This window comes from Cervus elaphus, chromosome X (assembly GCF_910594005.1).
Source record: "Cervus elaphus chromosome X, mCerEla1.1, whole genome shotgun sequence".
In the NCBI taxonomy this organism is placed as follows: domain Eukaryota; kingdom Metazoa; phylum Chordata; class Mammalia; order Artiodactyla; family Cervidae; genus Cervus; species Cervus elaphus.
In genome coordinates this window covers 61765448-61792144 of record NC_057848.1, presented here as the reverse complement: position 1 = coordinate 61792144, position 26697 = coordinate 61765448, and the positions used below count along the sequence as shown (strand labels likewise).

The 26697-nt window shown below is 42.2% G+C and overlaps 1 protein-coding gene across 4 annotated transcripts in view; it reads left to right on the top strand.

Moving 5' to 3' along the window:
- FGF13 (fibroblast growth factor 13) overlaps positions 1–26697 on the top strand; it is a 534447-nt gene that overhangs the window by 232053 nt on the left and 275697 nt on the right. The window lies entirely within an intron of this gene.

Genomic DNA, 26697 nt, shown 5'->3' with positions numbered 1-26697 from the left:
ATGACTCCAGCTGCAGTAATGAAGTTTACCAATTCATGTAATGGAGTGGAAGTATATCAGGTTTGATCATAATAAGAGCTACTAGACAATTTTTAAATGTCAGTTGCTACTTCTGTTTCTATAATCCTTATGATAATCCTTGATATAGGCAGTTCTTTTTCCCAATTTTATAACAATGATAAAGTTTAGATACCTGCATACGTGCATGCTGAGTCACTTCAGTCATGTCGATTCTTTGCGACCCCGTGGACTGTAGCCTGCCAGGCTCCTCTGTCCATGGGATTCTCTAGGCAAGAATACTGGAGTGGGTTGCCATGCCCTCCTCTACAGGGTCTTCCCAACCCAAGGATCAAACCTTCATCTCTTATGTCTCCTGCATTAGCAGGAGAATTCTCTACCACTGGCACCTCCTGGGAAGCCCCTATCTAAGGCCACACAGCTGATAACACATCTTCATTTAGTGAATGGGGATTAGCATAATCTTCTGAAATTGCAAACTGGATCACCTTCCTCCCTCTTAAATTCCTTCAGTGATTTATTCTTTACCCTTAGCACAGTTTCCTAAACAACTTTGTGAGGGTAGTGATTTCTGTCAGTTTTGGTCACTACTGTATCCCCAATAATGAGAACAGTGCCTGGCATGTAAAAAGAACTCAATAAGTAAATACTTATGGAATAAATTTCTTAATGGGACCTGGATTCAACTTAAGACTATCTGATATCAGTGCTCACTTTTAAGTAATAATTTTTTTTTCGGTCAACATTATTTATTTTATATTGAAGTATAGCTGATTTACCATGTTTCAGCAAACTGATTCCCATGTATGTAATATTTCATATTCTGTCTATTATAAGTGATTGCAAGATATTGAGTATAGTTTGCTGTTCCATACAGTAGTTCCTTATTATCTCTTTTATATATAGTAGTATGTATTTCAGTAATTCTTAAACACACACATCTTTAACTTAGGTTAAATTTACATACCATGGAATGTACCAACATTTAGTATACGATTTTATAAACTTATTAACAAATGTTTGCAATTGTGCCATCCGCAATGCTATCAAGATATAAAACATCACCCTAGAAGCTTCCCCTTTGTCATTTCCCAGGTAACTTCTTCACCCACTCTGGAGACAAAGGCTATTCTGTTTCTATTTTCATCATAGCTTACTTTTGTCTTTTTTAGAATTTTGCATAAATGTAATCATACATTATGAAGTCCCTTGTGCCCGTTTTTTTTTTTTCACTCAGCATGATGGTTTTAAGCTCTATGTTGCTAGTTATTAAGTAGCCCACCAACGTATGAATGGGCTTCCCAAGTGGCGCTAGTATTAAAGAACCTGCCTGCCAATGCAGGACACATTAGAGACGTGGGTTCCATCCCTGAGTCAGGAAGATCCCCTGGAAGAGGACATGGCAACCCACTCCAGTATTCTGCCTGGAGAATCCCATGGCCAGAGAAACCTGGTGGCTATAGTCCATAGGGTCAGAAAGTGTCAGACACACAATATATATGAAGTGACTTAGCATGCACACACAATATATGAATGTAGCACAGTTTATTATTCTCTTGTTGATGGACATTTGGGTTGTTTTCAGTTTTTAGTTTTACAGATTTTTACCTGAACATTTGTGTTCAGGTCTTTTGTAAATATGTTTTCATTTTTCTTCAGCATTTATCTGGATAAGCATTTCCTAGGTGATATGGGAAGAGTTCGTTTAATATTTCAGGAAAACTCCAAGCATAGTTTCAAATAGATTGCCACCAGCAATGTATGAGAACTGTGGTTAATTTATATCCTTGACAGCACTTTGATATTTGAAGTCTTTTTAATTTTAGCTACTCTAGCGGGTGTGCTGTGGTATCATTATGGTTTTAATTTGTATTTCCCTGATGTGTGCCTGGTGAGCACTGCTTCATGTCTGTTTGGCCATTCACGTGTTTTCCGTGTGAAATGTGTTAAAGTCTTGTCTTTTTTTTTAATGTATTTTTACTGTTTATTTCTTTTTATTCTTATTCATTTATTTTCATTCACTGGGTCTTAAGTATCGTGCCCTGGGCCCCCTGCAGTGGGAGCATGGAATCTTAGCCACTGGCCCACCAGGGAAGTCTCTGGCCTATATTTTATTGGCTTGTTCATCTTTTGACCATTGAATTATGGGAGTTCTTTATATATTCTGGGTACAAGTTCTTTATCAGATAAGTGTTTCATGAATATTTTTTCCCAGATTGTGGCTCAATTATTCTTTTTCTACTCTTTGGTATATAGGATATTTTAATAAAATGAAGTCTAATTTATCAATTTTTTTCTTTTATGGCTCATATTGTCTCTGCCCTAAGAAATATTTGTTAACCCCAAGTCTGTGAAGATAATCTTCTGTAACATCTCCTAAAGCCTCTGTTTTACAGTCACTGTAACATGCACCCTCTCCTTGACCTTATTTTTATAATGGATACATTACTTCATCAGATCATTTTTTTATCAGAAGTAGCTGATGGGAGGCACTGTATTGATGGCTTTGATGTTTGACAGATGTGAATTCAAACCCTGGCTCTAATACTTATTAGCAGTGATACTTACCTTGGGCAAGTTACTTGATCTTTCTGTGTGTTGTTTTTTCATTTATATAAAGGGAATAATACCTGCTGCTTATCCTACAAGGAAGTGATAGTTATCAAATGAATAACTGTATGATCACTTCTTTTTCTCCTAACTTTTTAGTTTTTATTGGAGTATATCTGATTAACAATGTTGTGATAGTTTCAGGCGGACAGCTGAGCAGCTCAACCATACATATACATGTATCCATTCTCCCCCAAACTCCCCTCCCATCCAGTCTGCCACAGAACATTGAGCAGAGTTCCCTGTGCTATACAGTAGGTCCTTGTGCGTTATCAGTTTTAAATATAACAGTGAATAATTGTATGATCACTTCTTAACATAAGGCATACCACATAGTAAGTCCTCAGCCAATGGTATTTGCTGTAGATAGAATGATTTCCATTCATATTAAATCTATCTCACCACTAGCTCTAAATGCTAGAGTCCAATAAAGAGAGATTTGCCTTTTTTTTTCCCACTCACCAGACTTCAAACAGAATCACTGAACGTAGAAATGACCCACCGAGAATAAACCAGCTACAGCTATGAACAGAGTTATTTATATATAAGTCTAAAATCATTTTTATACTTTTGATTAATGTGAATAACAGAATCTCCCAGTGCTGATATGACAGATACGATTATACAACTCCCTGGCAGAAAGGACAATTTTATTGAAAACTGAAATTGTATGAAAGAGCAGATGCAATGCTTTTCTAGAAATCTGACGTGCTGGTTAAATGTGGTTAAAGGCAGATGTTTAGAAGGTTTTAAGGATAGTGTTGTACAGTGAAAAAAGAAGGGAGATGAAGGGAGATGAAACAAACATGGAACTTGAATTCTTGGCCCTGTCGCTTGACTGTTGTGAACTGTTAGGAACCTTACCTCTATCATCTGTAAAACGGAGTTTAAGTACTGATAAATATTTTGTGAGTGTTACATAGAATATGAGTACAAAGTATGGCACATAGTAGGTCCTTGAAAATGGTGCTTATCGGTTAGCCTCATTCTTTTATGACTTGTATTATTACTTTTATATGTAATGTCAAACAAAGGCAAACTGTTGAGTCTCAAATGAATTACATCCTAAAGGAGGAAAGCAATATTTTTAATGGATTTCTCCTCTGTGTTTTGGAATTATATGCCCAAAATACACCCATTTGATATGTGAGGCTTTTTGCAGAACACTCACTGATACAGTGCATTCCTGAATTGTAGTGGAGCATCCCTGGCTATTTGTCATGTTGAAATGATGGAAACACACGTTCCAATGATCCTGTGTAATGGAGAAGAATGTGGCTTTTGCTCCATACATTTCCCCCTTGAATACTTTCAACTTCTTCCTGTAGTCGTGGGGAGAGGGAGGAGAGGATTGTGCACATACATTGCTCTCTGCTATTGCTACTGCTGCTGCTTTCAGAATGAAAACACACACACACCAAACACAGAAGGCTATTGGCTGAGCATTCTTTCTGTGTCTTGAAGGCAACAGACTTTAATCAAGCCTTTGAAGTGACATCTGCTCATGTCCTCCCCACGGGACTCACTCTAGGTCCGTCTTAGGCTGGTCTCAACCTATCACTGTAGCTCTACCTCTTTTCTTGTCAAAGCAAGCCAGTTACCATTCTCCAAACAACTTCCATGTTTTACTGTTTCTGCACCTTTGCTCATGCTATTTCTTCCCCCAGACTTGAGAAGCTTTTCCTCTCCTATCTGTCTGCTAAATGTGTATCATCCGTTCTGAGTAATGTTCCTCTAAAATGCATGTCCATCTGGAACCTCAGAATGTGATCTCATTTGAAAATAGGTTCTCTGCAGATGCAATTAGTGAAGATGAGGTCAAACTGGAATAGAGTGGACCCTAATCCAATGACTGGTGTCCTTATAAGAAGCCACTGAAAAGTCAAAATCTCAAAAAAGTAAATAAAAGGAAAAAAAAAGCAAAACAATATATAAATCAAGAATAAAAGTTGTTGGAAACACAGAGTCACAGACCCATGTGGACAAAGCCATGTGAAGTTGAAGGCAGAGGTTGAAGTGATGGAGCTAAGAGCCAAGGCCAACCGAGGATGGTTGCAACCACCAGAGGATAGGAAGAGGCAGGAAAGATGACTCCCTAGAGCCTTTAGAAGGAGAATGGACCTTGATTTGGGGCTTCACCTTCCAGAACTGTGGAAGAATAAATGTCTGTTGTTTTAACCTACCTAGTTTGTGGTAATTTGCCATGGTAGCCCTTAGGCTTTTTCAAGGTCAAGCTGAAATATGACATCTTCCCAGATTTCTTCAACTAGATGTAATTTCCCACTCTTGACCTCTGTAGCAAGGCTGTAGTATAAAGATCACAATCTTCAGTGCCAGAAAAATCTTGGCTCTCATCATGGCCCAGCTACTGACAGAATTTCTTCATCTGTCCACTGGAATTAATAATGTCTATCTAATAGGATTATTGTGTCCTTACATATGGTTTTCCCTCTCTTTCTGCCTCATATTGCAGTAATTCTGTAGTAAGAGCAGTAGTTCTCTTATTCCTGGTTCCAGTGCTGGAGGGAGCATGGGTACGCATGTAGTCAACTTCATCTCATACCAGACAAAATGCAGTCCCCTCCAGTGGTAGAGACAATCAGTTTTCCAGGAGTCTCCCTTTCCTGGCCACGTCAGGAGTCCAGTTTTCGACAGTGGGAGTTCTTGCTGTAAGTTTGTTGACTGACTTATAAAAGACAAATGGGGAAGTCTGCTTTTAGCTCTTATGTGCCAGCATTGTAAGATCCAGGGTGGATTTTTTCTCAGTGTCTAAATGTGGAGCAAGGAAGAGCCCTCTACTGATTGTCCAACTCCTGTAGAAGGCACTGGAATGTCATGACACTTGATAAAACCAAATGTTTATCAAGCTCCTGCCAAGCTGGTCTCTCTTCCTCCAGGACATTCTCCCAAAGGCCTCATCCCTAGAGGATTTCTCTGTTGTTTCACTCCTGGAATCTTGACTGTCACGCCCAAGTTGGGCACTCAAAGGTGCTCCTTGTCCGCAATTCTTTTTGACTGTCTGCACCCTCAGTCACCACCCTTACCAAGCTTTTTGAAAACGTCAAAAATAATATCATCCCCCTACTTTTAGTCCCAATCTCCTTTTTGAAAGCTTTGCTATAAGACTGCACTGAAGTGTGTATGGATATTGACTGGTACTCCAGTTAGCGTGACAGAGTTAATAAACCCAAATACCTGCCCTCTCTGTCTGGTAAGCCCTTGTATTAATATGCTAGGCTGATTAAAAAAAATACCATGAGTGGTTTGAACAACAGACCTTTTTACCCTCACAGTTCTGGGGGCTAGAAGCCTAAGATCAAGGCATCAGCAGGGTTGATTTCATCTTGAGGCCTCTCTCCTTGCCTCATAGATGGCCATGGCCGTGTCCTCATGTTGTCTTTCCTCTTTGTGAGTACATATCTGAGTTCAAATTTTCTCTTATAAGGATGCCAGTCATACTGGATTAAGGCCTCACTATGTGCGTGTGTGCTAAGTCGCTTCAGCCATGTCCAACCCTTTACGACCCCATGGATTCTAGCCCGTCAGGTTCTCCTGTCCATGGGATTTCCCAGGCAAGAATACTGGAGTGGGTTGCCATTTCCTTCTCCACAGGATCTTACTGACCCAGGGATCAAACCTGGGTCTCCTGCATTGCAAGCAGATTCTTTGCCACTGAGGCACTGGGCAAGCCATAAGGCCTCACTCTAATGATTTCATTTTATCTCCATTACCTTTTTAAAGCCCTCATATCCAAATATAGTCACATTCTTACAGAGGGTTAGAATATGAACATCTGAATTTTGGATGAACAGAAAGCCTAAACAGACCTGTCGTTGTCTTATGATCACGATCAAAGTGATTTGAAATCATTTTTTGATGAATTTATTATTTAGTCTTTCTTCTCCAAATATCACGTTTTTTTTTTTTTTTGAAGTTCTCAGCTTTGTAATGGTTTTTTTTTTTTTTTTTAATTTATTTTTTTCCAGTGGGCGTTCAGGATGTTTAGATTCATGGTGTTCATTATACATACAGAAATTACTCCAGCACAATTTATAGGTCTTCATCACCAGGAGAGGTAAATAATTGACAGAAGTTAGCACTTGTGAACATCTTACATGTGCCAAGCACTGTAATGGTATTTTTAATTTACTCCTGGCAGTCACTCATGTGGAAATTAAGATTCCGAGAGGCTAAAATGATTTGGTCAAAGACACACAACTACTAAGTCCTAGACTTGGGAATTTAACCGTAAACCCGTCTGATTTTAGAACCATGTCCTTTCTACATGCATCCCTTATCTAGAATTGGAAAACAAGTTTCCTCTTTCCCATTTCAACCTCTTGCACCAAAGTGGGGAAAAAAAAAAACAACCCTAGAGTTTCTAGAAGTTTCTAGTCATCATTTTTTATCCTTCCATTGATCATTTATGCATATTTGACTGTGCATTCTTTATAGTATTATCTCACTTGCTGTTTGCTTGTGTTTTTTTTTAAAGCTTGCCATGCAAATTGTACAACTGAAAAATTAGGAAATGGTGACAGTAAAGTGGTTAATTATAAAGTGGGGTTGGGGAGGGACTTCCCTGGTGGTGCAGAGGACCCTTCGATCTCTACTCTGGGAAGATTCCACATGCCGCATGGCAGCTAAGCCCGTGTGTCACAGCTCTTGAGCCCATGTGCCCTTGAGCCCATGATCCGAATTGAGAAGCCACCACAGTGTGAAACCCTCACGCTGTAGCAAAGAGTAGCCCCCCACTCACAGCAAGTAGAGGAAGCCCCTATGCGTAGCAAGGATGACCCAGCACAGGCAAAAGTAAAACTAACTAAACAAATACAATTTTTTTTTTTTACTAAACAAATACAATTTTCAAAATAAGTTGGAAAAAAGAACTGAGGAGAGGTGATGTTGCAGGGAGCTCTTTCAGTCATGCTGGTGTGATGAAGGGATTCAGATTTGTCCTATGGCCTCTGCAGTCCAGCTCCACCTCACAGCACATGGGCTTGCAGAACCAAAAAGTGGTCTGTTACTGTGCTCTGTCCCCTATGCAGTTTTGTTCCCACACTCTGAACGTGGTCAGAGATCACACAGGAAAAGTCAGGAGCATCCCGGTTCTCCAGACAGTTTCTGTGATCATGACATATTTTGTGATACTGTTTCTACCCAGCAAAATGGTTCAGTTCTTAAGTATGAATTCTTTGCAGAGGAAGAGGGTGTTGGCAGTTCAAGTGACAGGTAGAAAACATTTGAGAGGATTAGAGGACCAGTTAAAAATGATGATGTCTGTGATAACAGCCATGCTTCCCACTGTGAAATTCTTTACGGTGTATATGGATCTTTATCTCATTTGATTTTCACAAAAATACATTGAAGTAATCAGGCAGACACTGTTATATCTTCTTTCCAGATGTGGAAATTGTCATTCAAAGAGGTTAAATGGAAGCAGAACAGACTCCCAGGTCTTTTGATCACCCCTGACTTTCTTGCTAAATTACTCTGTAGAAATCCAACTCACTGAGTTCATTCACTTCCAACTGTTGAACGCTTTATCCTCCTGGAACAATTTATAAGTAGAATTGGGATCATAAATAATTGCTCATTAGTTTCAATTGCCCAGTGGATGCCAATCAAGATGCAGGGGTTCTTTTCTCTCCAGGCTCTACGAAGCCAAACATTTACAAAACTCAGGCCATATTTCAGTCTTCCTTCCATTGCTCTGGCTGCTAATAATTCATAACAAATAGTCACCGTGTACAGAATATTAAGTCATTCGTCAGGTGCTGCCTTTGCACTGGGATCTGATCTTCACCAGAACTCTGCAAGAGAGGTATTATACCCACCTGACAGATGGGGAAACCGAGGCCTGGCACTCTTAAGTAACTTTCCCAAGGTTACACAGAGAGTAAGTGGCAGAGCCAGAATTTGAAGTCATTGAATCTGGCGCCTGACCATTGCTTTTAAAGACTCTACCTCTTTACCTGGGGGGAAATCTATTCCTAAGTAAATCGATTGAAAAAAGTAAATAGTAATCTTAGATAAATGCAATGGAATATGCACCTGGAAGGTGGAATTGTCATCTTACCTGCATCATCCAGTTAGGTAATAGTCTTCTATTGTTGCCTGGGAATCTTATGATGTCAACCAAGCTTCTCTGGGTGTAACCTGCACTCACTCTGCCCACATAGAGGATGCTCTCTTTGCTTATTCTTGATATAAAACAATTTCTGACCTCGCCTCTCTCTACTCCACCAGATCTGTTCAATGCATTCCACATATTAGTTTGGTTCCTATGTAATCGTTTAATTGGAAACATACTCACCAACAGACGTCTCAGTTCCTGGATCCTTTCTGGATAAAGGGTTAATCACTTCTGTTGGCAAGTGGTGTTGAGAAGCATCCTAATGAAGAGCCCTGGGTAGGCTGATCCTTTCTACTAGGAACAGTCCTCTCTGTGCATAGAGCTGGCAAGAACCCTGAACTGAACTGGCTTCCTTGGGACTCCACTGTCTGAATGATCTGTAGCCATCTATCTCTTTTGTCGTGACCTGTGATTTACCCTCATCACACGAGCTGGCAGAGGCTAGTGGAGAGCTACTCATCACACAAGTTTCTAGGGGAGCATAGGAGTGGTCCTTACACAAATCATCTTCATGACTTAACAGGACTTTGATTCAGATGGCTCAGTGTGTGTCCCAGAGATGTCTCCTCTTGCAGTAGTGAAGAATGCCACTTTGGATGTAAAGATGGAAGAACTGAAAGTCCAAGCCTCCCTGATGCTCCCCGTCCATCCTTGGTGTCTGCATTTCTGAATACTGTAGCTACCTTTTCCTGGGCTGCTCCTTGCAGGTGCAATCTTGACTTCTCAGAGTGGGCGGCCTCTGTACACTTAATACCTCATCTCAGCCCTCCTGCCACTTAACAAGAGCAGCATTCTTAGAGCATCAGTGACAAATACCTTCCATGGGAGGCCAAACCGGGAAAAGGAAGACTGTGTATGGCATAAATAGTAGACACATTCAGTACATAGGACCAGAAGGAAGGAAAGAAGGGACAGATGGTTTTCAAAATTAAAATGGCTTTATTAATCCCATGGTGGCAGTGGAATGGTGGGAAATGTTTATTCTTCAAATTTTAGATTACCCCTTTCCCAAATAGAATAATACCAGTGAGAAAATTGCCACTACTTTTCAGTCACTAAAAAATTTAATATCTAAGCATATTTGAGAAGCAGCAACACAGAAGCTGCTTTTTAATCTTTCATCCTGAAATTAGCCTGCCTGGCTCTAAGATGTAGCCTGTGGATCTATTGGCTACTCAGGAGTGCTTTAGAGGATGTTCAGGCTGGAAGGGCCCTTGGAGATGATCTAGTTTAGTGATTCCAAAAGTTTTCATCACCAAGGGCATCTTTAATTAATTTCCCTGTGCCTTCTATGTTTTGAAATATCTGACCTACTAAATAAATACTGAATAAATTCTACTAAATACAGACTTTGTCAGCAAAGTAATGTCTCTGCTTTTTAATATGCTGTCTAGGTTGGTCATAGCTTTTCTTCCAAGGAGCAAGCATCTTTTAATTTCATGGCTGCAGTCACCATCTGCAGTGATTTTGAAGCCCAGGAAAAAAAAGTCTCTCACTTGTTTCCATTGTTTCCCCATCTATTTGCCACGAAGTGATGGGACCAGATGCCATGATCTTTGTTTTCTGTTGAGTTTTAAGCTAACTTTTTTCGCTCTCCTCTTTCACTTTCATCAAGAGGCCCTTTAGTTCCTCTTCGCTTTCTGCCATAAGAGTTATGTCATGTGTATATCTGAGGTTATTGATATTTCTTCCAGCAATCTTGATTCCAGCTGTGCTTCATCCAGTCCAGCATTTCACATGATGTACTCTGCATATAAGTTAAATAAGCAGGGTGACAATATACAGCTTTGATGTACTCCCTTCCCTATTTGAAACCAGTCCTTTGTTCCATGTCCAGTTCTAACTGTTGCTTCTTGACCTGCATTCAGTTTTCTCAGGAGGCAGGCAATGTGGTCTGGTATTCCCATCTCTTTAAGAATTTTCCAGTTTATTGTGATCCACACAGTCAAAGGCTTTATTTAGCATAGTCAATGAAGCAGAAGTAGATGTTTTTCTGGAATTCCCTTGCTTTTTCTATGATCCAGCAGATGTTGGCAATTTGACCTCTAGTTCCTCTGCCTCTTCTAAATCCAGCTTGCACATCTGGAAGTTCTCAGTTCACATACTGTTGAAGGCTGGCTTGGAGAATTTTCAGCATTGCTTTGCTAGCATGTGAGATGAGTGCAGTTGTGCGGTAGTTTGAGCATTCTTTGGCATTGCCTTTCTTTGGGATTGAAATGAAAACTGACCTTTTCCAGTCCTGTGGCCACTGCTGAGTTTTCCAAATTTCCAAATGTGATTTTCATTGGAAGCTGTATTTGGTAAGTTCATACTCTCTTAGTTTAGTGAAATGTTGAGGCAGAGCCTTAATGGTAGGGCTTATGTTCCCACGTGTAGGGAGACAGTCATGTTGACCAGAATGAGCTATGCACAACCTACACAAAAAGAGCTGGCCAGGCCCTACTACACATTCCACCCGGGGTCACAGGAGGCATCTGTCGTCCCTCATCACTCACTGGCCACGGGATTTGGAGGTGAGCCAATAACACGCTCATGCACAGCTCCGGAGCCCATTTTGATGCCCCAGAGAGGACCAGGTGGCCTAGCGTTTGATCAACTGTTCCCTCTCATGACCGCAGGGATGCAAAAAAAAAAACAAAAAACACCCACAAAATCCCGTAGTGTGATTATTACAAAGGCTTTAGAGTCAATGTGAGAGAATAGATGAGATTTACCTCCCCTGCACTGGACTTTTAGGTCAAGTTGATATAAATTTCATGAGCTATGTAGAATCTTGGCTGGTCTCATGTTTGCAGAAACTGTTTGTCAGACTCAAATAAAAATTTTTCATCTTGTAAATGACCTGGGGCAATCTTGAAGATGAAAAGTTGTATGTTTGAAAGGCAAAACAAGCAAACAAAATACTTGAAGAGCACCATGTACAAGGAAGCTGTATAATGAGAAATTTTACCCGGTTTTGTTTTTCTTGCAGTAGTGTGTTTTTGTTTTTTTTTTTTTCTTTTCTTTTTCCCCCATTGTGAACTAAGGAGATGGAAAATACCATTGAGACCAGTTAAGAATAGATTGATAATTAACCATCCAGACATTTGTCTTGTGAAGTACGATGCTGAGACGGTTCTTTCTATGGATTGGAAGAATTAGCTCTGAAACGGGCAAATGAAAGGAACTATTTCTTCATACTGGCTTTCCTGAGGAAGCCAGGGGAAAAGACCGAAGAGGACATTATCTCATTGCTCAAATGACTAGGTGTTTTGGACCCAGAACTGTGGCTGATTCACAGCTGACCCAGGGTCAAGGCTCCTAGGTTGCCTCCAAAATTTCCCTTTCTTTGACAAAGTGGTATGTGGAGGTGTGTGTGTGTCCTTTGTGGGGCACGTTTCTCAGTGGAGGTAGAAACTTATTTACCTCCTTGTTGACTACTTATTGACTCTGACTTATTGACTACTTGTTGACTCTGGCTTATTGACTACTTATTGACTCTGGCTTATTGACTATTGAGTCTGAAACTACTTATGGACTCTGGCAGGCATTTTGATCCTGAGGAGGAGGTGCAGGTGTGGGGCGTGCTGGAGTCTTAGCTTGAATATTTACTACATATATAGCCTGGTGCAGATGGCGTATCTTCATAGCCTCAGTTGGCTTGTCTAAGAAATGCAGAAAATAATAATACCAACTTCTAAGGGTTGTTTCGTGGGTGAAATGAAATATTCTTTGTAAAGCCCTTTCTCCCCATGCCAGGCACATAATGAAGCAGCTGGTCAATGAAAGGTAGATGAGAATTGCAAGGTTTGGCAGGGAAAGGACTGACTGGGCTTGGAGACTATTGTTTTGGATGTGCCATTGGTGAGGAGACCTCATTCTTTGGGCCAGTGAGTTACTCAGAGAAGAGTCCTGACAGATGGCTACAGGATGCGGTCTGGTGCTCCTTAGTTTCAGGCATTGGTATTAAGGGACTGCTGGTTAAAGACCTGAGGGACTTCCCCGGGCGTCTAGTGGCTGAGACTTCACCTTTCAATGCAGGGCGTGTGGGTTTGATCCCTACCAGCTTTGGCAATCTCAACAGGAGGCCAAGCTAGGTCCAGATTCATTATTTCCTGGCACTCTCTCAACCAAGCATGCAAATCTTCATCAGACTTTTGGGTTTTGTTTTAGGAAATACTCTAAATTGGGCTTCCCTTGGGGCTCAGCTGGTAAAGAATCCGCCTGCGATGCAGGAGACCTGGGTTTGATCTCTGCGTTGGGAAGATACCCTGGAGAAGGGAAAGGCTACCTGCTCCAGTATTCTGGCCTGGAGAATTCCATGGACTGTATAATTCATAGGGTCGCAAAGAGTTGGACAGAGCTGAGCGACTTTAACTTTAATACCAGCTTTTCTTCTCCTCTTTCTTCTCCTTTAAACGCAAAGTATAATGAAAATTATACTTAAGCCACTCCCCTCCACACCCCACCCCCATCCCCTGCCTGCCCATGGTTTGGGAAACCTCAGCAAATGCCTCTCAATGTCTGGTGGACAGGCTTATCATCAGAGCCTCTGGCATTTCCCTTGCTCTGAACCCTAGCCCACAGGAGAAGGAGCAGGGCAGAAAAGACTGCATTGTGTTCTGCGTGAGAAACTTACCTAGGCATCTAGGAGTAGGACCTAATTTATAATTTGACAGTTTCTTGGAAGTACATCAACATGAAAGTCGCTCAGTTGTGTCTGACTCTTTGTAACCCTATGGACTATACAGTCCATGGAATTCTCTAGGCCAGAATATTGGAGTCGGTAGCCTTTCCTTTCTCCAGGAGATCTTCCCAACATAGGGCTGGAACCCAGGTCTCCCAGATTGCATGCGGATTCTTTACCAGCTGAGCCACAAGGGAAGCCCAAGAATAGTGGAGTGGGTAACCTATCTCTTCTCCAGGGGATCTTTGCAACCCTGGAATTGAACCGGGGTCTCCTGCATTGCAGGTGGATTTTTTACCAACTGAGCTATCAGGGAAGCCCTGAAGTACATCAAGCTCAGCCTCAAATCAGAGCATCTCTTGGGGAGAAATGTGTATTTGGATGTTTCATTTAAAATTTCCTCATTGAGGGATCGGGTAGAGAGGGAGGTGGGAGGGGGGATCTGGGATGGGGAATACATGTAAATCCATGGCTGATTCATGTCAATGTATGACAAAAACCACTACAATATTGTAAAGTAATTAGCCTCCAACTAATAAAAATAAATGAAAAAAAAAATTCCTCATTGAATCCCAAAGTGTTTTGTTGCAATTCCTACTCGATGCCTTCCAAATTCTCCCTAACTCTTTTTTGATTGCAGTGATTTCATTAATAATGGATGGAGTGGAGCGGGCAAGATTGTGCCAGGCTCTCAGCCGTGGACAGAGGGCAGCACGGGCAGAGAAGTCTTGCCTCTCTGGGGCTGTGGAAACCAACAGTGCTTAGGCTAAGAGCTTGCCACCTAACCTCCCTTTTCTGGACGCCTGTTATTTGCATCCTCGAACTGCTGTGATCTGGCTAGGAGAAAGGCCTTTTTAAGTAGTGGGCAGGAAGTGAACTACTAAAAAGATTTGGCAAGGAGATTACATTTCCACGAAGGTGTCTGTACTGCCACCCACACTTACTTTTTCCCCATTCTCTCCTTGTCCCCTTCTAGTCCTTCCTCCATTGAGACTATTATTGTCCAGTTCGCCAGTGACCTCCTGCGTTGCCCAATAAAATGGTCTTCTCTTTTGTCATCTCATTTGATCTCTTAATCACATCCACCATCGACTGTTCTCTATTTTTGGTTTATTTAATTTTGCTTTCTCCTCTTTCTCCTTCCTCAATGGATACTCTTTCTACTCCTCCCTTACAGGCTTGTCCTCCTATAACTGATCCTTAAATGGTAGGGTTCCTTAGAGCTTGTTTCTGGACTTTCTCCTCTTGCCCATCTCTGTATACCCTGCCCCACCATCTCATTACTCTTGGTGCTTTAATGTTTTGTGCAGTCGACTGGCATATTTCCTTTCCCACTCTTCATGCTTTCCACCAAGTGTGTTGGGCTAGTCTCTCTACAACAGAAGACTGAATTAGGGCTAACTGTGAAGCACACTGATGGTTTAATGTCATCTTCTTTTGGTCCAACTCATGTACATCGAGTTGGTGATGCCATCCAACCATCTCATCCTCTCTCGTCCCCTTCTACTCCTGCCTTCAATCTTTCCCAGTGTCAGGGTCTTTTCCAATGAGTCAGTTCTTTGGTGGCCAAAGTATTGGAGCTTCAGCTTCAGCATCAGTCCTTCTGATGAATATTCAGGACTGATTTCCTTTAGGATGGACTGGTTTGATCTCCTTGTAGTCCAAGGGACTCTCAAGACTCTTCTCCAGCACCACAGTTCGAAAGCATCAGTTCTTCGGCGCTCAGCTGAATCGGTGGAAAGACTGTCTTTGCAAGTATTTCTTAAACCTTCAGCCCAGGCAGGGACTGCAAATGTACCTCCTACAGATCCAGAAGATGCACACACCACTTGGCTCCATTCATCTCAATTATGTGACATTATTAAAAAGCCAAAACTATGGTGATGTAGAACAAAGCAGTTGTGAAGAGTTAGGAGTAGGGGGACAGGTGTGACTTAGAAGGGGTAGCACGAGGTTGGAGTGATAGATAGTGATGATAGGTCTGCAAATGTATACATGTGATGAAACTCAGAACTATAACTAACAAAAGGCAATTGTACTGTATGTTGTTTTTTATCAGCAGAATTTAAGAAAGAACTAAGGCCACCTACATCGTTTTTATTTCTCACCGATTAGTCTCCCTGCCCAAAAACTCGGGCACTCTTAGCCTTAGGTGACTTGGCAGGTTTGGAAGAAGGCTAATAAGAGAAACATAGTTTGAACTTGGCCCGTGATTCTTTTCAAGTCGTGAGAAGCTAATTTATCCTCCCATGTACCATCTCTGTTCAAAAGTGCCACATGGGCAATAAGGGATGATGCAGGGTGCTAGGGCACGCTCCCATGAAGTAGTGGGAAGCTGGGTGAAAGAGAATTTTTGCCCAAGTTGCAGCCCGGAATCCTCAAATGCTCCACTTTGCAGCTTTCTGTGAGTGTTTGATGTGACTTCAGTTCCTGTTTGTACTTGTAGCCCAGAGCAGGCAAACCTTGACTTCCATAGGCTCCAAGCCCTTGGTGGTGGTGGTGTGTGTGGGGTCACCCACCAGGCTTCCAGGAAAGAGTAGTGACTCTGGAACCTTCATTTCGGGTGCTGTAGGGCAGAAGGACCACTCATTTCTGCCAGACTGGAGAGCTGCCCTTTTCCCCTCTCCCTCTCTCATATCTCAGCCTGAAGTCTTGGGTATGTTCTAGTCCAGGGCAAGAGGAAAAGAGAAGGAATGATTTATCACCAGTTATACTGTAACTGGACTAGCTTCAGTAAAAGGCATAGTATTTTTCCCCCCAAGTTCCTCTCCTTACCTACTGCTGGACTTTTGGCAAAGCATTTAATCTTCTTTGATTCTTTCCTCATCTGGGACATGTGGATAGCAACATATGTTTTGCTTAACTTCCAGAATGACCGTTTGGATCAAAGGTCAAAGAGTTGGGCACATTTGTGTGATGTTAAGGGCGAATTGAATAGGATTTATGATGGACTAGCTTGTACACCTACCATTTCTTCCCATGGGATGGTATGTTGTGATTTCCAACTTACTAAGCCACCCAATTGCAAATACATTATTTGCAGCCTAGAGCACATTTCATCCAGCTTATTTTCAAAGTCGTGAGTGGAGAACCATGCTCAGTGAGCAGAGCACTTCTGAAATAAAATAACAAATTCCCATCAAGGTTTTCTGACATGTTAGATAGGATGCCAAATTGTTACTGTGATGCAGAATAATTAGGCAGCATTGAAAAGCAGTTTTTATCATGCCTGCAATTCATTTGTACTTGCCCACAATCAAACCAAGCATCTTTTGAGGTGTGTTAATTTGGGGGAAGAATGACCTAGGTCCTTCATCCTCATCAGCTTTTGAGGAGAAGGCATCTTCTTCTGTGGCTATGGGCCTACTCCCTCCTCTCCTCTGAACTCCTCTAACATTTTGCTGGGATCACTCTTAAAGCTATTGCCACATTTTTCCTGTGGCATCATTGCTTCTTTATTTGCCACATCCTTGAATGGTCTAGAAGCCCCTCCAGGGCTAGCACGATGTATGTGTACTGCCTTGTGTATGGCTGGTATCTAGATTTAGCTCTTGAGTTGAAAGTGAAAAGCAAAAGACGTTACCTTGAATTCTAAGAAGACAATCTGTTTTGTTTTGCTTTTTCATTTAGGAAAGCAAAACGAAATGTGTTGATTACTGAAATAGTGATTAGCAAAACAGAGAAAAGGAAAATTAGCTGTAATCCACCCCTTAGGTCAACAGGCTCATCACTTATTCCAGCTTCCTGTGTTCAGTTGCTGTGAATGGTGGTTGATGGTTTAGGTGGTGAATCTCAAGACGTTATGGCTTGGCCAGTGCCCTTAGCCACCTCACAGAGTGATGGGGAAGACAGATACAGGAGCCTCGTCCTCCAGGCATTTGGGAGCCAGTACTAGTCTTGAGCAGGACTTTGAGAAGATGAAAATATTTCAGGGATGGATATTTATCCATTAGCCATGCGCAGGATGGTGTGAAGAAAGTGTGGCCTCAAGTCTGGAGGCCAATGAGGAAGCCATTGCTAAGAGGCCACACATTTTGCTGTTTGGCCTGAAGATTAACACGACATCACTCAACCAGAGGGAGAGCCCTCCCAAGTTACTCACTCTGGGAACTTCCAAGAGTAAGACTTGGAAGGGAACCTTGCCCTCTTCACAGTGACCGAGCACAAAGGGACTGAGGGGAGCCCCTCATTGGAAGGGTGGCAGGCCATGTTTTCTCTCTCTCTCCCCCTGACTGGCTGAGTTCCCAGGCCGTGCTGCTGAACTGAGCCCTAGGGAACTTACCTTTAACCCACAAAGCAGCCACTGGGGGTTCGTATTAAGAACTATCTTGGAGAATCTTTTCCAGGTCTTCCCCTGTGAATCTCCAAGAAATTTAAAGTTTCTTAAGAACTAGGATGCTCCTGGTCAGAATGGTGTGGATGGCAAGACATTTCAAGCCAGAAGAGCCTTGGAGACCTTTCATTTTATAGATGAATTAGGGAGACCTGGAAAGGTCATATTTGCCCGAGTGTCATACTTGCCCACTTTGCCTTAAGTGGCAAAGGTGGCCCCAGATTTCTCTCCTGAATCCTTCCACCACGACCCAGCCACTAAATACCTGTTGCTTCCAGGATAGGGAAGATGGCTTGGCCTCTGCAAACCAAGGCCTTTATAGCTGGGACGCCTGCCACAGAACCCAGACTCCAAGGACTCTGGTTGATTGTTGGACACGGTGCTGCAATTTCAAAACAATCAAGAAGCAAATAGACTCAAAACTTATAACAATCAATCCTATTACCCTCCTTTTAGACACCCTCCCCCCCATTTTCTGCTGGGGTTATTTTTGAGTTTATTTCAGGAATTGGTTTTAATGGCACCATAAACTGTGTTCTGGGATGGAAGGATGGGATTAGTGGGCTTGTTTTACTGTAAAAGGTACTAAGCTCTTCTGACTTTGCACCTGGTACCACTTCAAAGTGATATTCAGGTTTACAAGGCCACCATTGAGGGTGACAGATTTACTGTTAGAACCAATCTCAGGAACAGGAAGTGCCTAGAGCCTGTCTTCAGGAGGGGTGAGCTACCCAAAGTTTGAAGGAGGAATGACCTTTCTAATGATAGGGTTAGTTTGCTGCTGGTTTTTCATTCTCTGTGGCTACCCACACCCTTAGGGCTTCCCTGGTGGCTCAGTTGGTAAAGAATCTGCCTTCACTGCGGGAGCTCTGGGTTCGATCCCTGGGTTGGGAAGATCCCCTGAAGAAGGGAATGGCAACCCACTCCAGTATTCTTGCCTGGAAAACTCCATGGACAGAGGAGCCTGGCGGCCTACAGTCCATATGGTCGCAAAGAGTCGGACACAACTTAACGACTAACACTTGACCTTTAACCTACACTCTCAGGAAGTGGACATGGGAAAATATGAGCTACATTTTTTATTAACTGAGCTCCAGTTATTCTTTTCTATTCATATGCTTGTTTGTTTTTATTTGAACCCACAAACCTCTTTCTGTATGCTGCGAATTGTCCTTTGTCACACTCTTACTACACTTCTATACATTGGGGGTCATCCTGGCTTCCCTGGTGGCTCAGCTGGTAAAGAATCCACCTGCAAAGCAGGAGACCCGAGTTCGATCCCTGGGTTGGGAAGATCCCCTAGACAAGGGAATGAGGAGAGCACATGTGAGTTTTTGGAAAACAGTAAATTCTCCCTTCTCTATATCCTTGGGTAAAATTGGAAACATGCATGCTTCTGTGAATTGATTTACAGAAGCTCATGACTCTATTCAGATGCTGTGACATTAGGTCTGTTGGAGGCCAGGAGTTGTTTGGCCACAGAGAATGTTTTCAGGTTTGGAGGAAAAGTTAACCCTGAAAGTAGACAATGTGACATGTTCGATTTTTAATGAGTGTATTTGCCTGGTTCAGGTTAGAGGTGTTGGTTCATTGTTTTGATTCTTGACAAAAGATTCTGCTTCGACTCTCAGCTCCCTGGTGGGTTAGGTTTTCACAAAAACATCTGCACTACAGCAAAGGGATCTGTGCTGTCCTCGACAGTGTTCACTAGAAGGTTACCCCATGAATATCTGTAACTGGAAGCAACCTTGTCAGTCTCTACTCCCAGCTGTAGACATGTCTGCAGCCTGGTTAGGGGAAATTCAGAGTTATTAAAAAAAGAACCCTTTGCTATCAGTCAGGAGCTAAGTGTGATGGAGCAAATGGGCTGTATTCAATGCTCAGCTATTTCTTCTAGTATTTTCCTCAACATATACTCACTATTGCTAAGCATTGTGGGTACGTAAAGAGCAAATAGTCCCAAAGATTGGCCTTAGGGGGAGGGGAACATGACTGGAATTCTGATTAAGGGAGAACTTCCTTCTTGACTTATAGTTCCTAAGAAATTTATTTCAGAAGAGAATCCATCTTAGATGGTTTTTCCCCCTCATTTCAACTGTCCTTTCTTTTCATTTTCAGTGAGTCCTGCAGACAAGCAATTACTACATGGAGGATATGTGTGTACCTCGGTGACCCAAGTTGCTAGGGAGACATCAAGTGTCTCAGGCCAGAGCAGTTGGGGGAGATTTGGGGTATCTTCGCAGCCCTTGACTTTTCAGCTTCAATTATAAATCCGTTTGGTTGAGTTGTGGTTTAAGCTGTGTGCAGTCCATGCCACAGGCTTTCAGTAAATAGCTGCAGTACACAGCCAGCCTGGCCCTATTTGCTATCATCTCTACTAAGCTGCTGAGATAAATGCATGGGGAGGGTGATTTAGCAAGTGAAAGCCTGTCGAGTTTTAGTGTAGGTTCTTAGGTTCATGAAGAAAAATGACGCTTGGCTCATGACTATTTTTGATTTTAAAGAGAAAAAAAAAATGAAAACACTTTCAGATCTGTTCTCCTAAGTAGAATTTTTTTTTTCATTTATCTTCGTTCCTGTGTTTTCTATGGATTTAGAGCAGTCTTTTGAGGGAGAAATTTGCCCCATTCAGGAAGCAATAGATCATGTTTTCCATTCTATATGCATTTTACTATCCGTTGACCTTGTTTCAGTGAACATTAAAATCAACCAAACCCTACAATCTAAATTTTGCTTTCTCAATGTAAATGAACACAGTAGTTCTTAGTTGAATTCAAGCAGCTTTCATATAGAAACATTATTATGGCACAAAAGCAGCATGAAAAAACAAATCAGACACTGTAGCACAACACATGTTTCACTGGGCCCTTGACAAATATGTTGGCCTGCAAGTAACCAAACTATATTCTCTCAGACTCATTAACTCTTTCAGGCCACTCGCTACTAAGCACCCAGTATCCTGCTGGCTTGAAGCTGTGACTTTGAAGACTATTAGTTTCCTGCCAAAGACTGGGTCAGAGTCAGAAAAAGGCAAATTTAGAATACATGCTGCATTTGTTAGGCAAATATTTATTTAGTCCATGCCCTGACCAGTGGCAGGGACTGTCATACGCATTTGCACAACACACATGTATGCACACACAGCTATGGTAGGGAAATAAGAGTTCATGACAGCATGTGACTGAGGATCAGGGCGAATAATGGGGACCACAGTTGGTGCAGAGTAGTTTAGGAAAAGTAAGTAGTTCATCACTGTGAATTTAGGGAGCCAGGGAAAGGCCACTGGCAAAATGGAGCTTGAACTTGACTAAGAAAAACTGGGAGATCATCGAGTCATGAAATTGCCCAAGAAAGGCAAGTAGTTGCTGAGGGCCTCTTACTTGGTGGCTACCAGGGGCGAAGTGAAGAATAAGCCAGGCATCGTCTAGGCTTTCATGAAGCTTAACCTGTAGTCTGAAGACGATTATTTTAGTTGTATTTTACTGGCTGGGCTATTACAAATGTGCAAAGTGCTGTGAGTAAGTTGAGAATCCATTTGACTGCCTGAATAAAAGAGGCAATCAGACTGGCGGAGTCTGTGAGTGCAATCTGACCTGGATCATGTGGCGGGATTCAAGAACAGGAAGGTCAAGAACTCAGATTACTTGTCTCATCATCTTGGGTCAAATAGACACTGACTGTGGCTTTTAACACTGTTTCAAGTTCATCTCTTCTCTCCTTTTCCCCACACCACACACACACACACACACACACACACACACACACAGAAGTTCTGTTATCTTCTTCTACTTTCATGCACTTATGGTTATATCAGCCTCAACTTTAAATCTACTTTCTATTCCAAGTTCAAGGATCCAACAGAGACTGACCAGAATTCCCGTGTTTCATTGCCATGTTGTACATTCCAATCCAATCAGCTGTGCCTCATGGGGTAAGTCATATGGCTTTGAGAAGAGTGCAGGAGAAATGATTGTTATTTCAGGAACAGACAGGTGTTGTTGGGAGAAAGGAGAAGAGCACATGCAGAGGATTAATATTTGACCCAAATATGGTGTATTTGATAAAGAGTGGGGATCCGGATATCACTGAGAGCCAGGTGCACCATGGTAGGAAGTGGTGCAAATGTAGACCAGAAAGGCCAGTAGGTGGGCCTGTGTTTTAGGAGAGCATTTAGGTAAGGAAGAGGAAAGTCTTGGGGTCTCATTGGTACTGAGACATATTCTGACTGCCCAACTCCTGGAGAAACAGGTGAGAACTGCCCTGGATGGGGACTTGGGGGACTAGAATAAGAATTTTCTGAGATTGATTCCCAGCTTTTGGGTTTTTTATTTTGAAGGTGCTTCAGATTCCTCTGTCAGAGGAGCTTTGGTGATTTCTCTCTCTCCTGGGGAGTGAACTGCCCTCTGGGGGTCAGGAGAATCCTGGGAGGTGAGGGCACCCTTGGGTCTGGCCTGACTTCCTGAGAGTCCAGTGTTAAACACCTTCCCAAAAGAAGACTGTGTCCTTCAAAGGCAGAAATGGGAGAGATTCAAAAATCTCCTCTACCTTAGATGAATGCAATATACATGTGTAATACACATGTCCTTTTTCTTGGAGGATCCCACCACCCCACCTAGATATGGTCCATTTTTTTAATAATACCCATTACCCAACTTTAAATATTTGAATTATTTATTTACTTTTAATCAGCTCTAAAATAACCATTTATTAAAATTTAATATAGAAATTAGAGTCTTTGCATCTTCTGGGAGATTTCAGGAAAGTATACAAACTGTCATACCAATCACCCGAAGAAGATCAAGTTGGCATTTTGTTGCATTCTTTCCAGTATTTTGTACATGTTGTGTATTATTTAAAATAAAATTAGAAAAATGTGGTACCTAGAGGTTATTTTTTTTTCTCTTTGAAGAATAAAGTTGATCAAAATTTTATTTCACTTCACCCCAAAGGGATTGTAAGTAAGGAATTTTGTAAGCTCAGCTATCATGCATTTCTTTTTTTTTCCTTAATGTTTTTATTGAAGTAGAGTTGATTTACAATGTTGTGTTTATTTCTGCTATACAGCAAAGTGAGTCAGTTATACATACACATAGACTCTTAAAAAAAAAAATTCTGTGGTACTAGAGAAGACTCTTGAGAGTCCCTTGGACAGCAAGGAGATCAAACCAGTCAATCCCAAAGGAATCAACCCTGAATATTCATTGGAAGGACTGATGCTGAAGCTGAAGCTTCAATACTTTGGCCACCTGATGTGAAGATTCGACTCGTTTGAAAAGACCCTGATGCTGGGAAGGATTGAAGGCAGGAGGAGAAGGGGATGACAGAGGACAAGATGGTTGGATGGCATCACCAACTCGATGGACATGAGTTTGAGCAAGCTCCGGGAGACAGTGAGGGATAGGGAAGCCTGGCATGCTGCAGTCCATGGGGTTGCAAAGAGTCAGAAACAACTGTGCAACTGAATAACAGCAACAATTGCCGACTAACAAAAAGTGGTGTGATAGTTTCAGGTGAATAGCGAAGGGATTCAGCCTACATACACTCTTTTTTTTTAGACTCTATTCCCATATCGGTCATTAGAGTATTGAATAGAGTTCCCTGTGCTATAGAGCAGGTTCTTATTAGTTATCTATTTTATATATAGATATAAATGGACTTCCTGGTGGCTCAGATGGTAAAGAATCCGCCTGCAAAGTGGGAGAGCATCCCTAACTGGGAAGATCCCCTAGAGGAGGGCATGGCAACCCACTCCAGTATTCTTGCCTGGAGAATCCCCATGGACAGAGGAGCCTGGCGGGCTACAGTCCATGGGGTTGTTGAGAGTTGGAAATGACTGAGCGACTAAGCATAGCACACATTTTATATATAGTAGTGTATCTGTGTCTATCACAGTCTCCCAATTTATACGCATCCCTCTTCCCCCTGGTAACCACAAGTTTGTTTTCTACATCTATAACTCAACTCCTGTTTTGCAGATGGGTTCATTTGTACCATTTGTTCAGATTCCACATATAAGTGATATCATATATTTGTTGTTCTCTGTCTGACTTACTTCACTCAGTATACAATCTATAGGTCCATCCATATCATTGCAAATGGCATTATTTCATTCTTTTTATGACTCAGTAACATTGGTACAACCCACTCCAGTGTTCTTGCCTGGAGAATCCCAGGGACGGGGGAGCCTGGTGGGCTGCCGTCTATGGGGTCGCACAGAGTCGGACACGACTGAAGTGACTTAGCAGCAGCAGCAGCAGCAGCAGCAACATTGGTACATAGAGTTTTGTGTCCGTTTTTTCCCCTTAGCATTATATAATGAACATTTCCTCATATCACTAAATATTCCTAGCAGTTATATAGTTGTATGCTGCTGCTGCTGCTGCTGCTGCTGCTGCCAAGTCGCTTCAGTTGTGTTCGACTCTGTGCGACCCCATAGATGGCAGCCCACCGGGCTCCCCCATCCCTGGGATTCTCCAGGCAAGAACACTGGAGTGGGTTGCCATTTCCTTCTCCAGTGCATGAAAGTGAAAAGTGAAAGTGAAGTTGCTCAGTTGTGTCCGACTCTTAGCGACCCCATGGACTGCAGCCCACCAGGCTCCTCTGTCCATGGGATTTTCCAGGCAAGTGTACTGGAGTGGGGTGCCACTGCCTTCTCCGATAGTTGTATAGATACACACTTAAATATCCACTTATTTGGGCAAATTTAATTGTCAGCCTCTCACCTTCCCAAATAACAATGCAAATAAATATCTTTGTGTGCAAGCACTTCACTATCTCTCTTACTCCAGCTTTCCAAAATTGAGATTACTAGGGGAAAGGATGTGAAGGGTCTTGTTACAGAGTTCCAAAGGGTTTGTTAGAAAGAGTGTACTGATACATACACTTGCATGGGCAGTTACATAAGAGATGTTGACAAGCCTATCCTCTCTGGCACTAAGCAATCGTATGGCTTGTATTCCATATTGGAGAGCTGGAAAGCTCATCCAGGGCCTCACCCTTGACATTAACTTCTTTAATGGTTCTCAATACGTATCAGGCACAACACGCATGTTTGTTGAATAAGCTGCCACCAACAGGGAAGGTGGTAAGATCCATTAGGATGATATGTAATTTGCTCCAGGTCTGTGGGGACGTCAAAAGGAAATTAATTTAAGCCTCTGTAGGAGAAAGTGGTGGAGAGGTAGGATTGAGGATGAAGGGCTAATGAGCAAGGATGCTGTTAAATGCTTTGGAACTTAAGCATATCATGTTAGGGAGAGCAAGTTGTTAAAAATACAGTATGGTCTACTCCATTCAGCAAAGCACAGGTGACTGCAAAGGAGATTGTCTGTTATTTCGGTGGAAGCATGAATAGGTTAAACCCTGGACCCTGTGGAATAGGTCTGAGGATCCCCAGGCCTAAGATGAAGTAAGAACTCAAGAGGTGACAGGGTGATTTGGTTGTAATCATAAAAGTCAGATTTTTGTATTCATTTTTTCCAGTCATCCATTAGCAAATAGTTTTTGAATTGGCAACATTTTCTCAGTGGGGATGTACCTATGAACATAGCATTGAATCTTCCATTCTGGTAGTTCCTTCAAATGTTTTGGGGGGAGGAAGCTGGTAAAAGGTTTTCACTCTGGGCCTAAAGCAATCACGTTGGCTTTCTAAGAGGCTGACTGAGCAAGACTCACTCTTCTCTGGCCTCCTTGCTGCTCTTCAAATACACGAGTCATGCTCCCACCTCAGCGCCTTTGCACTGGCTGTTCCTTTAGTGTGGCATGAGTCTTTCTCAGATACCCACTGGACCAAATCCTTCATCTTGTTTAAGTCTTTGCTCATCTCTTACATCATCAATGAGGCCTACATTGACCACCCTATTTAATTTATGACATTTATTATTTATTTTAAACCCCAACTCTGGCACTCCTACTTCCCCTTAGTCTGCCCACATTCCCCCATTTTCATCAAATTTCACTATATTTTTTATTATACTGTAAAAGCATCAGATTCAATTTAGCAACTAACAGTAACAGTAACTTAATTTGTTATTCTGATTGTTTGTTGTCTGCCCCACCCCCTTACTTTTGCAAAAGCAAGAATCTTTTCCTGTTTTGGTCCTGCTGTATCGCTGGAGCCTAAACAGTATCTTGCCCTCATTATATATTTCTGGAATGAAAACCTGATTATGTGATTGGCAGCATGACATTGAAGTGGATGTTCACAAAAGCAGGGGAGAACATTCCGCATCGCCTGGGCTCTGGACTCCAGATGGAAGTCTGAAGAAACACCCTACCCTATTCCTTGGGTGGCGGGTAGTGAGATCAGCAGGAGAGACAGGACAAAACGTCATGGGGGATATTTGGGTTTAGAGTGCCTTAAGCGGCTCTGTCATGGTAACAGTAATGCTGGCCAGCATCTCAGAGCTCTTTAAGTCAAGGACTTCATCCAGATGTTGAAACCAGATTTCCATGGCTGCTGCTCCTACTGTTATTGCAGTTTCTGCCCCTCCTTGACTGCCTACCACTGTGATCTGTGTTCTCAGCAAACAGATGCTTACTGCCACTTATCATTTGCAGGACATGTCCCATGGCCCAACTCAGGCCTGCCTTCAATGCACGAACAAGGAGGATTATAGGAAGAAGATTCACTGGGGGTAAACTCTTTGGGAAGTAGTGCCACTGCCTCAGTGTGTGCAGGTGTGGGCCTGGGAAATGTGAGGGCATTTCTGAGCAAGTTCAGAATCTTGATTGAATCTCAGGGCTGTTACTCATCCATTTTATGGTGCCAGTAATGGGCTGCTTGGAGAACCACAGCTGTTTTGTGCTGAGTCATCCACTTGTATTTGTACTTTGCCTTCCATGGAGAAATCCAAGGTTGCTCTACAATGACTTGGTTAAAATTAGCACTGTCAGAGAGCTCCTTAAAGAGTCTTGTGAAAAGTCTTCCAAAAT